The following is a 15,337-nucleotide window of genomic DNA, read 5'->3' on the forward strand; positions in this document are numbered from 1 at the left end:
GAACATGGGGTGTTTTTCCTTTTAATTAGATCTTGAATTTCTTTCAACAATGTTCTGTGGTGTTCAGTGTATAAATCTTTCACTCCTTTTGTTAAATCTATACCTAGGTGGGACTTCCCTGATGGCACAGTGGTTAAGAATCCGCCTGCCAGTGCAGGGGACACGGGTTCCAACCCTGGTCCAGGAAGATCCCACATGCCGCGGAGCAACTAAGCCCGTGAGCCACAACTACTGAGCCTGCACTCTAGAGCACGCGAGCCACAACTACTGAGCCCGCAAGCCACAACTACTGAGCCCACGTGCCTAGAGCCTGTGCTCTGCAAGAAGAGAAGCTACCGCAATGAGAAGCCCGCGCACTGCAACGCACCGCAATGAAAAGTAGCCCCCGCTCGCTGCAACTAGAGAAAGCCCGTGCACAGCAACCAAGACCCAACGCAGCCAAAAATAAATAAATTAAAAAAAAAAAAATCTATACCTAAGTGTTTTATTCTTTTTGATGCTATTGTAAATGAAATTCTCTTAATTTAATTTTCAGAAAGTTTACCGTTAGTGTACAGAAATATACTGATCTTATATCCTGTAACCTTGCTGAACTCATTTATTACTTAATAGTTTTTTGGTGGATTTCATAAGATTTTCTATGTACAAAATCATGTGATCTGCAAATAGAGGTAGTTTTACTTTTTTCCTTTTCAATGTGGATGTCTTTTATTTAATTTTCTTGCATAATTATCCTGGCTGGAACCCTCAGTAAAATGTTAAATAGAAGTGGACATCCTTATCTTGTTCCTTATCTAAGGGGAAAAGCATTTACTCTTTCACCATTAGATTGTGATGAGTTTTTGGTAGATGCTTTGTAACAGGTTGAGGAAGTTCCCTTCTATTCTTAGGATGTTGAGCAAAAACTTTTTTTTTTTTTTAATCACAAAAGGGTGCAGAATTTTGTCAGACGTGTTTTCTGTGTCAGTTGAGATGACTCTATGGATTTTGTCCTTTGTTCTATTAATATGATGTATTACATTAATTGACTTTAGATGGTAAACCAAGCTTGCATTCCTGAGATGAATCCCATTTGATCATGGTGTGGAAATCTTTTTATATGTTGCCGGATTCAGCTTGCTAGTATTTTGTTGAGGACTTTTGTGTCTGTGTTCATGTAAGATATGAATATAAGGGATATTGGCCTGTAGCTTTGTTTTCTTGCAATGTCTTTCTCTGGTTTTGGTATCAGGGTAATACTGGTCTTACTGAATGAGTTTAGATTGAGTTGGAAAGTGTTCTTCCTCTTCTATTTTTTGAAAGAGTTCATGAAGGATTAGTATTAATTATTTTTGAATGTTTTGTAGAATTCACCAGTGAAGTCATCTGGGCTTGGGCTTTTCTTTGTGCAAAGTTTTAATATTACTCTTTCAATATCTTTCTTGTTATAAGCCTAGTTAGCCTTTCTCTTTCTTCTTCAGTCAGTTTTGGTAACATATATTTCTAGGAATCTGTGTTTCATTTAAGTTATCTAGTTTTTTGATGTACAGTCGTTCATAGTATTCCTTTATAATCTTTTTTATTTTCAGTAGTGATATCTCTTTTTTCATTCCTAATTTTAATTATTTGAGTCTTGGGACTTCCCTGGTGGCACAGTAGTTAAGAATCCGCCTGCCAATGCAGGGGACACGTGTACGAGCCCTGGTCCGGGAAGATCCCACATGCCGCAGAGCAACTAAGCCCATACGCCACAACTACTGAGCCTGAGCTCTAGAGCCTGTGAGCCACAACTACTGTGCCCTCGTGCCACAACTACTGAAGCCCGCATGCCTAAAGCCCGTGCTCTGCAACAAGAGAAGACACTACAATGAGAAGCCCGCACACTGCAACAAAGAGTAGCCCCTGCTCGCTGCAACTAGAGAAAGCCCACGAGCAGCAACGAAGACCCAACGCAGCCATAAATAAATAAATAGATAAATAAATTTTAAAAAAGAAAAGAAAAAAAATGATGGTCAAAAAAAATAAAATTGAGTCTTCTCAACCATAATTCTAAAAGAGTCAAGTACCACAATGTTCATTGCAGCTCTATTTACAATAGCCAGGACATGGAAGCAACCTAAGTGTCCATCGACAGATGAATGGATAAAGAAGATGTAGCACATATATACAATGGAATACTACTCAGCCATAAAAAGTAACGAAATTGAGTTATTCGTAGTGCGGTGGATGGACCTAGAGTCTGTCATACAGAGTGAAGTAAGTCCGAAAGAGAAAAACAAATACCGTATGCTATCACAGATATATGGAATCTAAGAAAAAAAAAAGGTCATGAAGAAGCTAGGGGCAGGACGGGAATAAAGACGCAGACTTACTAGAGAATGGACTTGAGGACACGGGGAGGGGGAAGGGTAAGCTGGGACAAAGTGAGAGAGTGGCATGTACATATATACACTACCAAACGTAAAACCGATAGCTAGTGGGACGCAGCCGCATAGCACAGGGAGATCAGCTCAGTGCTTTGTGACCACCTAGAGGGGTGGGATAGGGAGGGTGGGAGGGAGGGAGACTCAAGAGGGAAGGGATGTGGGGATATATGTATACATATAGCTGATTCACTTTGTTGTACAGCAGAAACTAACACACCATTGTGAAGCAATTATACTCCAATAAAGATGTGAAAAAAAAAATTGAGTCTTTCTTTTTCCCTTGGTCAGGCTAGCTAAAAGTTTGTTTTGTTGATCTTATCAAAGAACCAACTTTTAGTTTCATTGATTTTCTCTATTGTTTTTCAGAGTCTGTTTCATTGATTTCTGCTCTAGTCTTTAAATTTCATCTCTCTGATTGCTTGGAGTTTAGTTTGCTCTTCTTTTTCTAGTTTCTTAAGATGGAAGATTTGGTTATTGATTTGCAATCCCTCCTCTTGCTGCTCCTCTTCCTCCTCTCCTCCTCCTCTTCCTCCTCCTCCTCCTCTGCCGCTTCTTCTCCTTCTTCTCCATCTTTGTCTTTTCCTTCTTCTTCTCCTTTTTCTCCTTCTCCTCCTCCTTCCTCTTCTCCCCCTCCCCCTTCTGTTTCTTCCTCTTCTTTTTGTTACATAAATTAACCCATTTATTATGGGTTAGCAATGTTTCAAACGGTAGAGCTTCTAGTGTTTTCTTAATTCCTTCAGACTTCTGATGATGAACTTTACTGTGATGGTAGAAGTGGTGTTGTAGGTCCAGGCACCACCAGCTACTATTTTCACGCAGGAATTAGAGTGCCAAATGCTCACAGTTCATCTCTTTATCTTGCTTTTGCCATAGAAAAGCAAGTGAACTTAGAATGCAGGCTGATTTCCATTTTTTTTCACCAATTTCCCAAGGTAGGAACCATAACGGGTCTTGTGTTTACTGATGGTTCTGTCCTTCTTGGTGGATTTAGCCATGTTGCTGCAAACTGAGCCCAGAGAGCTGTTCTTCTCTTTTAATATAGGCATTTTACAGCTATACATTGCCCTCTAAGCACTGCTTTAGTTTCATCCCATAAATTTTGATATGCTGTATTTTTCTTTGATTTCATCGCAAAACATCTTCTAATTTTCCTTGCAATTTCTTCTTTGATCCATTCATTATTTAGGAGTGTATTGCTTAATTTTCCTATAATTGTGAATTTACCAAATTTCCTTCTGTTAATATATTTCCATAACGGTCAGAAAACATACTTTGTATGATTTCAATCCTTTTATATTGAGTCTTGTTTTATGGATTAGCATATGGCCCATCCTAGAGAATGTTCCACTTGTGCTGAGATAAATGTGTACTCTGCTGCTGTTGGATGAGTCATGTTTTTATTTTTTAATCAAGTTTAAAGTACAGAGGTGCCTGGAATCAAACACATTTTCATCTCCTTTACCTTATCCATGGTCAAATTGGGAGAAGAATAATTTCAATCATTTGTTACTAGATATAGAAGGATATAGATATATAGATATACATAGGTATAGACTATTTTTGCAGCATGGGGACATATCATGTGACTTTGAGAATAAGGCTGTATGAAATCATAGCACCATGGATCTAAGGTTTCCCACTCTCACTTTATGATACAAATATCGTGGTAAATCCTAGAAAATTAGAAGACTGGATTCTATGATTCCAAAGGTCCCCTCTAATGTTAAAATGGTAGGCAAATACTTAACTTCTCCAACTCTCACTCTGATCATCATTATTAACCAAGAACATAAGACGCTATCTTAAGGTTCTTGTGAAAATTAAATGATGACTTTTTTCATTAAACAAGAAATGACATGAAGATGACTTAGTAGAGTGTTTGGTACATAATAATCATTATGTTAGTTTTTAGGTACAGATGCTATTTAGATACAGAATGTTAGTTAGGTTTTAGATATAGAATTGCTATTGCCACCGATAAAGAATGGTTTATCAGCTATTTTTCTTCCCTCAAGTAAAACATACAGGGAACACTTTGTAGTGCTTTAAGGTTTTTGAAACTCTGGCCTGATCTTGTTTCCTTGCTCTAAATGAAGGGAACAGAATATCTTATTTCTGGGCGGCAGAGTTTTTTTTTAACCAATTCTATGAAATTTATTCTAGAGTACCTCAAAACGTTGGACCACATGGTGAGGATGTTATAGAGAAAATAAGCATCTGATGGACACGGGCATGTCGGACTAGGTAACATTTTACATCCTTCCAACCTTGAGTCTGCTGAGACAGACAATAGAGGTTATGAAAATGAGTATTAGCATGAAGTCATCTTGTGAATCTGATTATACTAATGAAAAAATGACACATTAATCAATTTATTTCTTGGAAATATATTAAGGTTTTTAGCCTTCCATATTCAGTTTACTAAATCATTTCTGACAGTGTGTTATGGTAATGTAGTCATAGGAAAGAGTTAATTCATTTCTACCCAAAAGCAATTTACTACCTCTCAAGTGTAGAATAAGAACTACAATATGTTGTTAAACTGATATACATGCATCAATGGAAACAGGCCCTAGGAACTTAAAGTTTCATTTCCTCCCCAACATCTTGACAACATTCCCTGCTCCTAGAACCTTCATTCAGATATGGGGGGAGGATGGGACAGGCACCCTGTAAATTTACTCTGATTTAAGAGTTGAGAATTTGTAACTAAAGATAACGTCCTGAATTAATGTCTTGCTTCTTGTGCCCCCCCCAATTCAGTTTGACCTTTCACCCCAAAGGCTTCTTAAATTTATATAATTCTCAGGCATAAAATCCTGAGAACTTCTTAAAGGATTTAAATGATATCAGGATGTATAATTCTTGTAGCACCAATAAATGCTGAAAAATAAATATCTAAAGTCTAAATTATGAAAAAGAAATCTTTATAACATCATATTGTCCCACAAAATATCATTAAGCTCCCTGGGATTGGTTAATGTCTAAAATTCACACAGCCTCATAAAACCATTCTCTAAAATCAAGACCCAAGAGGACAGGGAAGTTGTTTTTTTTTTTTTTCTTTCCTTATTTCTCCCCAAACCTTCAACGATGTCTAGGATAGAGTGAGTGCTCAATGGGTATTTGTTGTATTCATTGAATGAATTCCCTCCTTTAACACACAAACATTTATCTACAGTTACAAAGTATTTTAAATGCTTGCAAAATGTCCTGTATGCTTTACTTATGAATTACCTAATGATATCTTGACTCGAGAGAAAATATGATTATCTGTTGGTTCTCTGATAGCAAATTTACAGACTTACTTAAAGTGGGAAATTGCCAAATAAGAAATTATGATAAAACTTTTTTCAAGTCAGCAATTCATTGTATTTTCTTTTAATGAATGCTATTTCCCTTAAAACTTGTAAGTTATAGCCATGCACTCATTTTTACTGAATGTAGTGCTGCTGTGTTACATTGATGTTTCAATAGGGTTACCAGATAACATACAAATAATTGCACAATAATTGGTACAAAAATATAAATATCACATGGGGCATATGTGTATGAAAAAATTATTGTCTATCTGAAGTTCAAATTTAACTGGACATCCCGTATTTTTTTTCTGCTAAATTTGACAACCCTAGCTCAAAGTAAATATCAGGGCTCTCATCTTAAACTGTTGTCACAATCAAATACAAGTTGCTTAATAAATAAATCCATAACTGACTGTCTTATCATTATCTTTTCTCAGGAAAATAAACAAACTAAGGAAGAAAATGGCTGCCCGAGTGCCGGCAGTGGTGTGACTCTCCACGGGGCCTCTCCTTTGTAGTTCCCTGAGGTCAGCAGCGGCTCCGTGGGGCAGTGCTACACCAGGGCCCAGAGTCCTACCCTCTGTGATGAATGAATCCTATTTCACGTTACAGGCCCTTATCGGTATGCTTTTCCGGTTGGACCTAGAGACTGTCATACAGAGTGAAGTAAGTTAGAAAGAGAAAAACAAATATCATATATTAACGCATATATGTGGAATCTAGAAAAATGGTACAGATGAACCGGTTTGCAAGGTGGAAATAGACACAGATGTAGAGAACAAACGTATGGACACCAAGGGGGGACAGTGGTGGGGGGTGGTGGGATGAATTGGGAGACTGAGATTGACATATATACACTAATACGTATAACATAGATAACTAGTAAGAACCTGCTGTGTAAAAATAAATAAATCAAATAAAACTCAAAAAAAAAAAAAGACAAAAAAACAACAGAAGTTTCTTCCTGCTTTTGGAGGAGCAGCCCTGGCCACATGGAAATGCTAGAATTCAGCAACAAAGAAATTCTCTTCTCTAAAGACCTTTCTTCCCTTAGCTTAACCTCACACAGAGGTTAACCCTCCACAGCTGCACACCTTTGACACTTGACCTTTGCCGTCACAAGTATAAAAATGTGCCTTCAATATTTTGCTAAATTTTCCAAATCCTTTAAACAAGAGGCAGTCAGAGCCTGCACGCGGCGACTCCTGTCCTCAGCACACTTCTTTCTCTTGCCCTGGCCTCCTTCCTCCAAACTGCCACCAAACGAGCATTGAACACTGTATGTACAGAACTCTGGATACCTGGGCTCTGTAGGTCCCAGTGTGCTACCTTTACAGCTTGACAGAGCAGCATGCTTTTCTTTTTCTTTTTTTTTTTTTGGCTGAGGCACGCGGCTTGTGGGATCTTAGTTCCCTGACCAGGGATCGAACCCGGGCCCTCAGCAGTGAGAGCGTGGAGTCCCAACATCTGGACTGCCAGGATATTTCCGACAGAGCAGTATTCTAAGCTAATCATCCTTGGGTCAATAATTCAAGCCCCCTGAGCCTCAGTTTTCTCATCTATAAAATGGGGCTATGAATACCATGTGGCTCATAGAGTCATATGAAACACTGGGCCAAGGAATAGAGTAAATGCTAAGTAAACGTCACTATTACTCATATAAGAAGAATGTATTTAAGAATATGCAAATATCCATAGAAATTTGCTTTTTAACAAGTATTCTCTCCTTTAATGTAACAAGAATTTTCCATAAGTTTTAACGGTAACGAGAAGTGGCTTAATAAAGTCAATACATATAAGTGGTATTAGAATAATACAGAACTTTAAATTTCATTGTTGGGAAGAACACTAAGCAGTTGGCTTCCCAACACTTACAGGGAAATTACCAGAACTGTACGGTGTCCTCGTCTCCATTGCTCTAGTGCAGAGGATGGAACATAGCCTGTCAGAATGTCGGATGTGAGAAACTGCTCGGCGGGGCAAGGTGTGGGCAATCCAGAGTTGGCTCTGCCCGGCAGGTGAAGCACTGCTGTCATCACGCAGCCCTCACCTGGGCTGGGGTCTGAGGGAGAAAGGCATGCTGGGAACAATTTCATACTCTTCTTCAAGCACCTGCACTTCTTCAGATGAGGGGAGAGTGCACTTCTGCCTGCCTCCACCGTGGTGCTGACCATCAGCTTAATCTGAATGTACCACAGGCCACTGAGGAAATGCCTCTCTGCCCTGTGGAGTGGCTGCCTTTCATCAGCACTCAGAAAGAAGGTGAAAGAGCTCTTGTTAGGAATAATATTGTTTGTTGCGGTTTTTCTCCATTTCTCTCTCTCTCTCCAAGGGAGAAGGAGCTGAGTTAAGAACAGAAATCAGAATCTGGAATCTGCTCACCCAAAGAATAATGGATCTACTCTGCTCAAAAAATGCCTTGATTGTTGATGTGTTTACTTCAGCTCCTTCTCTGAAATTTGAGGACAAAGCAAAATTGGGAGCAAGGAGTCTGTGTGTGTGTGTGTGTAAGTGTGCACACATGTGTGCAAACAGAGAGCTCCTTTCTCTAAGGGTTCAAGATGCCCCTGTAACGAGCCTGCCCACCCCACTGAGGCATCAAAACTCATTACTTTCCCCCAAAGCTACATTTAAGCCACCTTTAAAGTGGATAGCAGGACATCTGGGACTCATTTAGTTCATTATCCTGGGCCTTTGTTTGCTCATCTATAAAGTGAAGACACTGGATTAGACACAGTCTCAGACCTTTCCAGATGCAAAATGCTCTCCTGTGATGTTACTGAAACAGGGACAGTAGATTAGAATTTACCCACAAGCAAAGCAAAGTCAACACTGTGTGTGTGTGTGTGTGTGTGTGCGCGCGCACACGCGTGTGTAAATGTCTTATTAACACAAAGGACTTACTAAGCATTCATGAAATTTTCCTTTGCCTCTTTCAAAAGTGGGAACCAGATTCGATGCATTTTAGTACAATGGCTGTGGTAGTGGGTTTTAACTCCCATTCTTTGGAAAAGGTAGATGTCAATGCGTAGCACAGAGAGTTGAGGCTAGAAACTACTGAGGTGCTGAACCACTTAAGAAAAAATCTGGTGCTTTTTCCACGTGATTTTCCACCCAATAAGATAGAAGGGCAGTGGAAATTTTCAAGCCATTTTTTTTTTAAATTTTTATTTATTATTTATTTATTATGTTTATTTTTGGCTGTGTTGGGTCTTCGTTTCTGTGTGAGGGCTTTCTCCAGTTGCGGCGAGTGGGAGCCACTCTTCATCGCGGTGCGCGGGCCTCTCACTGTCGCGGCCTCTCTTGTTGCGGAGCAGAGGCTCCAGACGCTCAGGCTCAGTAGTTGTGGCTCACGGGCCCAGTTGCTCCGCGGCATGTGGGATCTTCCCAGACCAGGGCTCGAACCCGTGTCCCCTGCATTGGCAGGCGGATTCTCAACCACTGCGCCACCAGGGAAGCCCCAAGCCATTTTTTTTTTTCCACGCTCTTTCTCCATTATGAGTGAGGGCTTGGGATTTGATCAGACAAGCTGAGGTTCACAGCTCCGCACTGCCATTTATGAAGTATTATTTAAAACCTGGGGCATTAGCAGTTCCGTGCTGCGTGTGCAGTCCCTTCTGTGTCAGAATAATAAAATAACAGCAGCCACCATGCATCAAGTACTTAGTTATGTTCTAGGCTGGATTCTAGGTAAATGTTTTACCAAATGTTATTTAATCTTCCTACATGTTGGTGAGAAAGGACCTATTACCATCATCCCTATTCGGACTTCATCCCAGTGAGAAAGGCTCTATCACCCATCCCTACAGAGGAGTTGGGTAATTTGTCCAGGGCCTTAGGAATAAGGGAAGAATCCAGGATTTGTACAATTCTGACCCTGAAGAACATGTTCTCAACTATTCCTGGATTCTGCCACTGGTCTCCATTTGGTGGCCAACCGTGTGACAGTTTCCTGGCTCTGTGGCCTCATTTGTATTCTTGTCTGCCTTCTCTTGTGGCCAAAAACAAATCTGCAAAGGAATTCATTGGCCATAGAGCTGAATTTCTCTGTGCAAAATCTAAGTGGGCCACTCCAGAAACATGGGAGTGCCCAGCGCCTCGCGATCATCCTTCTTTGATGGGGCCAGCCCAGGTGTGGCAGGCATACACACGTCGCGCTATTCAGAGAACACATTTCCCTTGGTCTCCCCAGAATCGTGGCAAGGGTCCAACTGCAATTCCAAGATTTCCCGTGAAACATTCAGCCACCCAAACTAGGCCAATGACTCTTTCTCAGGTTTCTCTTGCTCCCAGATGAATCTTAATGCTCTCCAAGTGTATGAGAAGAGCAAATACTTCCTACGTTCTGCTAAAGGAATAGAACCTTTCCTTTTCCTTCTCTCAGGATAACTGGCATGGTTGAACTAAGGTAGGGGCCATGTGACAGCCCAGACGGCAAAACACAGTGTTTTGTGACCTGTGGGAAGCCTCTAGCTGATGGCTTCCCCCAGGATTCTAACTCACTTTGCCTTTTGGACAGGCTACAGGGTGCATGCAGACTATAGAAAATTTAGAGCCTAGCACTAGTGGCATAAATGACATTGCTCAAACCCCCTCCCCATCCAGGACTCGATGGCTCTGGGTCTCCAGCATCTACCTGCCCTCGCCGCCTGGGAGGGAGCAGCTGCGGAGAAGGGCAAGGGCGCCAGGCACAGGGGAAAGCACACATTCACAGCGCTGCCCAGGGTCCAGGTGGAGAAAGCGGAATACCGAGACTTCCCTGAAGCCCTTGCAAGACAATCTGTGCGCTTGCATTCCGAAGGGAAGAAAAGCAAACAGCTCAAGGCCACTTCCTCAAACGAGGCATTTATCGACAGAATTGTAACCCCGCTGGGGACTCTTCCTAGGCTGCTGACTTGCTGCAGGCAAGGAGTCACCCCTGAGGAGACAAAGGGCAGTTTCTTTGCTTCCCGCTCGTCCAGGGGTGATCTGGTTCTGAGCACATCTGGAGGGTCACTGGCAGCACCACTGACCACCTATACGGTTTGGATCATCTCAGGTTTGCGAGGTGCTCTGTGGCCACTCTGTAGGGACCTACATCCAGGTCTAGTGAGCCCTTCCAGACCGTTATAGATCACGGTAGATGTAATTCCCTTCTCTGGGCTCCTGTTGATTTAAGTAGACCTTTTAGAGCCTGGCACAGAGCCTATGATTGATGGAATTCACATACCATTTGCCTTTGTTGCTCTGCCCTGATGCTTATTTGCTGGAGAGAGAAGCGAGCTGCCAAAACTGAGCTCTGGCTTGAGCCACGTCCTCAGTGACTGAGCTCCCGTGAGACTCAGCATTTGAGTAGAATGTCCTTCACAGCTCTCTTCCAGGTGCGGAGCCTTCTAGAGGCCGTGTCTGAGTCGTGCAGCCCATAGGCCAACACATTCAGAAGTGACGGAAGGCCGAGCGTTGCTAATATCTGTAATAATATCCATGCACCAAAGAAAATCCAGTTTCTGTGGAAGGCTGTATTAGTCCATATCCCAGGATGAAGCAGGGTTGGGGCCTGGGGGAGATGGGTGTCACTCTCTGCCAGTAGTGGGTGACAGGCAAGCTCAGAACTCAGGGCAGGGTGTGGTTTAAAACCTTGAAAAAAAATGGATTGGATAACCATTCAAATTGGATGGCTTAGTTATATAGCTTCCCGAGGCAGGGAATAAGACTAAACTATGTCTTCCAGCTGCATGATTCTATGAAAAGATCAACACAGAAGACAGTTCTGTCTACCTTCTAATCTCAAGTAACACTTAAAAACACTTCATTAGGGACTTCCCTGGTGGCGCAGTGGTTAAGAATCTGCCTGCCAATGCAGGGGACATGGGTTCGAGCCCTGGTCCGGGAGGATCCCACATGCCGCGGAGCAACTAAGCCCTTGTGCCACAACTACTGAGCCTGCACTCTAGGGCCTGCAAGCTACAACTACTAAGCCCACTGCTTAGGCCCACACACCTGGGGCCTGTGCTCCTCAACAAGAGAAGCCACCGCAATGGGAAGCCCATGCACCACAATGAAGAGTGGCCCCAGCTCGCCGCAACTAGAGAAAGCCCGTGCGCAGCAACGAGACCCGACACAGCCAAAAATAAATATATAAATAAAATTTAAAAAAACAAAACAAACAAAAAAAAAAACACTTCATTAAGTACATTTTACAAAGGTATTTCCTTCCTGTTCCATATTCAGTTTTTTTCTTTCTTTTTTTTTTTGATCTTGCTACCAGTGTTAAAGATGCTAGCTGCTCTTTTTCAGGAGGAACTTAACTAAATTCTTTTAAATCTTAGTATCTATTTTTCTTGGTTCTAAACTTTTCTTCTTTGCCATGTCTGGATTTTCCAGTTCTTTTCCTTATACCGAGTCTTCAAATGCCTCCAGGAGACCAGCAATAACAAAGATAACAATAAATATCTTATGCCCCAAGCTGTGGCTTTCTTAACCTCAGCCCTTATTTCTGGCTTTCATTTGATTTCAAAGAGCATTTCACTACTTAATAGATCAGTCACATCTTGCCTGTCCCTCCATCTCTCTTGGTTTTCTCTTGAGAGCCGGCTTTGCTTAGCATTCTTGGAGAAAGCTTAGTCTGCCTCATCAGACGGGTGAATGGCTCTCACAATTTGGAGGCACTGAGGATGGACAGATGGGAGGAAGTAATTTCCGTTACTCATAGTAGACTGAACCACATGAAACTGCCAATACTGGAACATTTTTTGACCTATAAACATAACTTCATAAGTTTAAACTAATATAGGAGTTTCGGGCTCATATTTATGCAGTGAATCACAGTTTTCCTATAAATTCTATTCAGGCAGAGAGAATTAGATGGTCTTGCTCACTGAAAGCTATCTTCATGCTGAATTCCACGTTTTTCTGAAGATGATAATAGCTAGCATTTATTGGACAATCCTGCATCTTCTCATGTGATCCTTACATCAATTCAATGAGGTAGGATATATGACTCCCATTTTACAGATCTGAACACTGAGGCTCAGAGAGGCTGAGTGAAGGCAGGTCTGCCTCACTCTACCCCCATGCACTTTTCCCTCTACCACACAGTCTCATCTTTGCATTAACCTCTTTTTTTTTTTTTTTTTTTTTGCCGTGCCTCACGGCTTGCGGGATCTCAGTTCCCTGACCAGGGATAGAACCCAGGCCCGACACTGAAAGCGCCGAGTCCTAACCACAGGACAGTCAGAATTCTCCAACCACTCATCTTTTTAAAGCTCTTCCTGATATTATTCCTTTTGAAGTGATTTTGCCTAAAACAAATATGGGCAAGTTATCCACCACCTGATCTTCATCGGGCTGTAATTGTCCAAGATATGATGGTGATGCCTCCCTGTTGATAAGGAAACTGTACTTTTCTGTCTCCTTGGACGTTCTGGATGCTGAAGGCTTGAAGTGACTAATCTCTGTGCTTCACTGTTGTGGATGAGAGGGATGCTGGGTTTAATGTGAAAGAGGATGAGACAGACCAGGAAGGGGAAGGAAAGTTTCAGGCCTGGGCTGCTGACTGAGTGTGGGATTTCCATGTTGCCAGTGACCCTATTCATATTGGTTGAAACCAAGGGGAATTTATTGGATCCCATCACTGAAATATCAGGGGTAGATTCCAGTGCTGAGGAATATCTTTAGGGATCTGTGTTTCTCTTTCCCTACGCTTTGCTTTTCTCTGTGTTGATTTAATCTTAGGCAGGCATATCTTCATGGTGGGAAGATGGCCACCAGCAGCTCCAGGCTTAAATCAACCATCTCAGAAACTGTAGGAAAAAAGCACCTTTTTTTTTTCAGTAGTTCCAGCAAAATTCCTGAGATCAACTATGATTTGCCTGGCCCTTACCTGAACTAAGCAGAGTGGCCATGGGCATGTGATGCTCTCGTGAATGGCTAGGTCTCCATCACAGGACAACCTTTAGATCTGGAGGTGGATTCAAACCCACTAGACCACGTAGACAGATAGTGGGCAATAGTGGGCTGCAAAGGAAAATTGGATGCTGTTATCAGAAAAGGGATTATAGAGTTGGGCAGATTATAGAAATTACAGATGTCCACTCTAGCTGGTGAAACAGAGGGCAGAGAGAGCACAGGTAAAATGGCCTCTGAGCTCCCATATCTCAGAGAGTCGGCTCAGAGAAGAGGACATATGAGGATTAAGGTAAATAGAAGAAATGGGAGGAGATATGATCTCAGTGACCTATTCTACCTATTAAGTGGGTCTTTCAAGACCTTAAAATGAGCAAAAGTTTTACTTTTCTGTCCTTTAGAACATCTCCCTCCACTGCATGCTGTTATTTGAAATGTCTTTAATCATGGACAACCCTTTATTCTAAAAACAGAGAAAACAGATTTAAGTGCAAATGCCCTGGGAAAGGCAATACAGAGGTATGAATGTGTTGCAGCCAAGGTATAAATGAAAATTTCATATCATGTCTTGTTTTTTTTTTTAAAGAATTATTTATTTATTTATTTATTTATTTATTTTTGGCTGTGTTGAGTCTTTGTTTCTGTACGAGGGCTTTCTCTAGTTGTGGCGAGTGGGGGTCACTCTTCATCGCGGTGTGCGGGCCTCTCATTATCGTGGCCTCTTTTATTGCGGAGCACAGGCTCCAAACGCGCAGGCTCAGTAGTTGTGGCTCACGGGCCCAGTTGCTCCGCGGCATGTGGGATCTTCCCAGACCAGGGCTCGAACCCGTGTCCGCTGCATTAGCAAGCAGATTCTCAACCACTGCGCCACCAGGGAAGCCCTCATGTCTTGTTTTGATAAGGAAAGAGAATTAAAAAGAACAGGGAAAGAAATGCCATTAGAAGAGAAAAGAAAGAAGAACTGTAGATGATTAAAGAGAGAAGACAGTCAAAACTCACTTCTCAAATTTGTCAATGTCAACTCAGTTGGTCCAACACAAGTAGTGGCCACAAGACTGACCTTAGTGGAAATTCTATAATAGCATGTTTTTGCTATTGATCTCTTTGCGTTTAAAGCTTCTTACTTTATTGAAGGAGAATGGAACTTTCCAAATTTAGTATTTGCTCTTAGTTGGGAAGTCTCTGTAGCCTGGACAATCTTGGCCCAGTTAGGTCATAATTCAAACTAGTGAGAAGAATGCAAGATAAAACATGCCACAGGAGAAATTCGCTGGCGCTCAGCCATATCCAGAGCCTTGGCGTGTCTTAATAAAGTTCAACTCTTTCCCCCCTTCTCTGATATAATCTGCGTTTTGCTAAACAGGACTTAAACAAACTTGAACTTTATTCCAGAAAAGTAAAGAGAAAGCTTTGATACCCTTGAAGGCCCTTACATTTCAGAAATTCAGGTTTATTCAATATTTAAAAGACACTGAAAAATGGTACACTGTGTTCTCCTCAGTGTGACACCATCTTAATTGTACTTTCAATGAACGAATGAGTGTTTGGGAGGCTGATCTTCCCAGTGACTTGGCTCCCAGACCTGACCACATGGGTTAGACCATTACTTTAAGATATTCTGAAGATTTCCCAGTGGGGCTTAGTAATGTGAGGACCAAAAAAGTGACACCACAGTCCAAGCGTTTTTATGATATTCACTCTGCCACGTGAGAAATATTTCAAAGAACTTGAGCATGGGCCAAATGA

The 15,337-nt window shown here is 41.7% G+C and overlaps 1 protein-coding gene and 1 pseudogene across 1 annotated transcript in view; both read right to left on the reverse strand.

The window, feature by feature from the left end:
- Positions 1-15,337, reverse strand: part of SASH1 (SAM and SH3 domain containing 1) — a 251,479-nt gene that overhangs the window by 217,893 nt on the left and 18,249 nt on the right. The gene's annotated exons all lie outside the window — the stretch shown is intronic.
- On the reverse strand, positions 3,122-3,400 carry LOC118905401 (annotated as a pseudogene).

The sequence above is a fragment of the Balaenoptera musculus genome, chromosome 12, assembly GCF_009873245.2.
Source record: "Balaenoptera musculus isolate JJ_BM4_2016_0621 chromosome 12, mBalMus1.pri.v3, whole genome shotgun sequence".
Classification (NCBI taxonomy): Eukaryota; Metazoa; Chordata; class Mammalia; order Artiodactyla; family Balaenopteridae; genus Balaenoptera; species Balaenoptera musculus.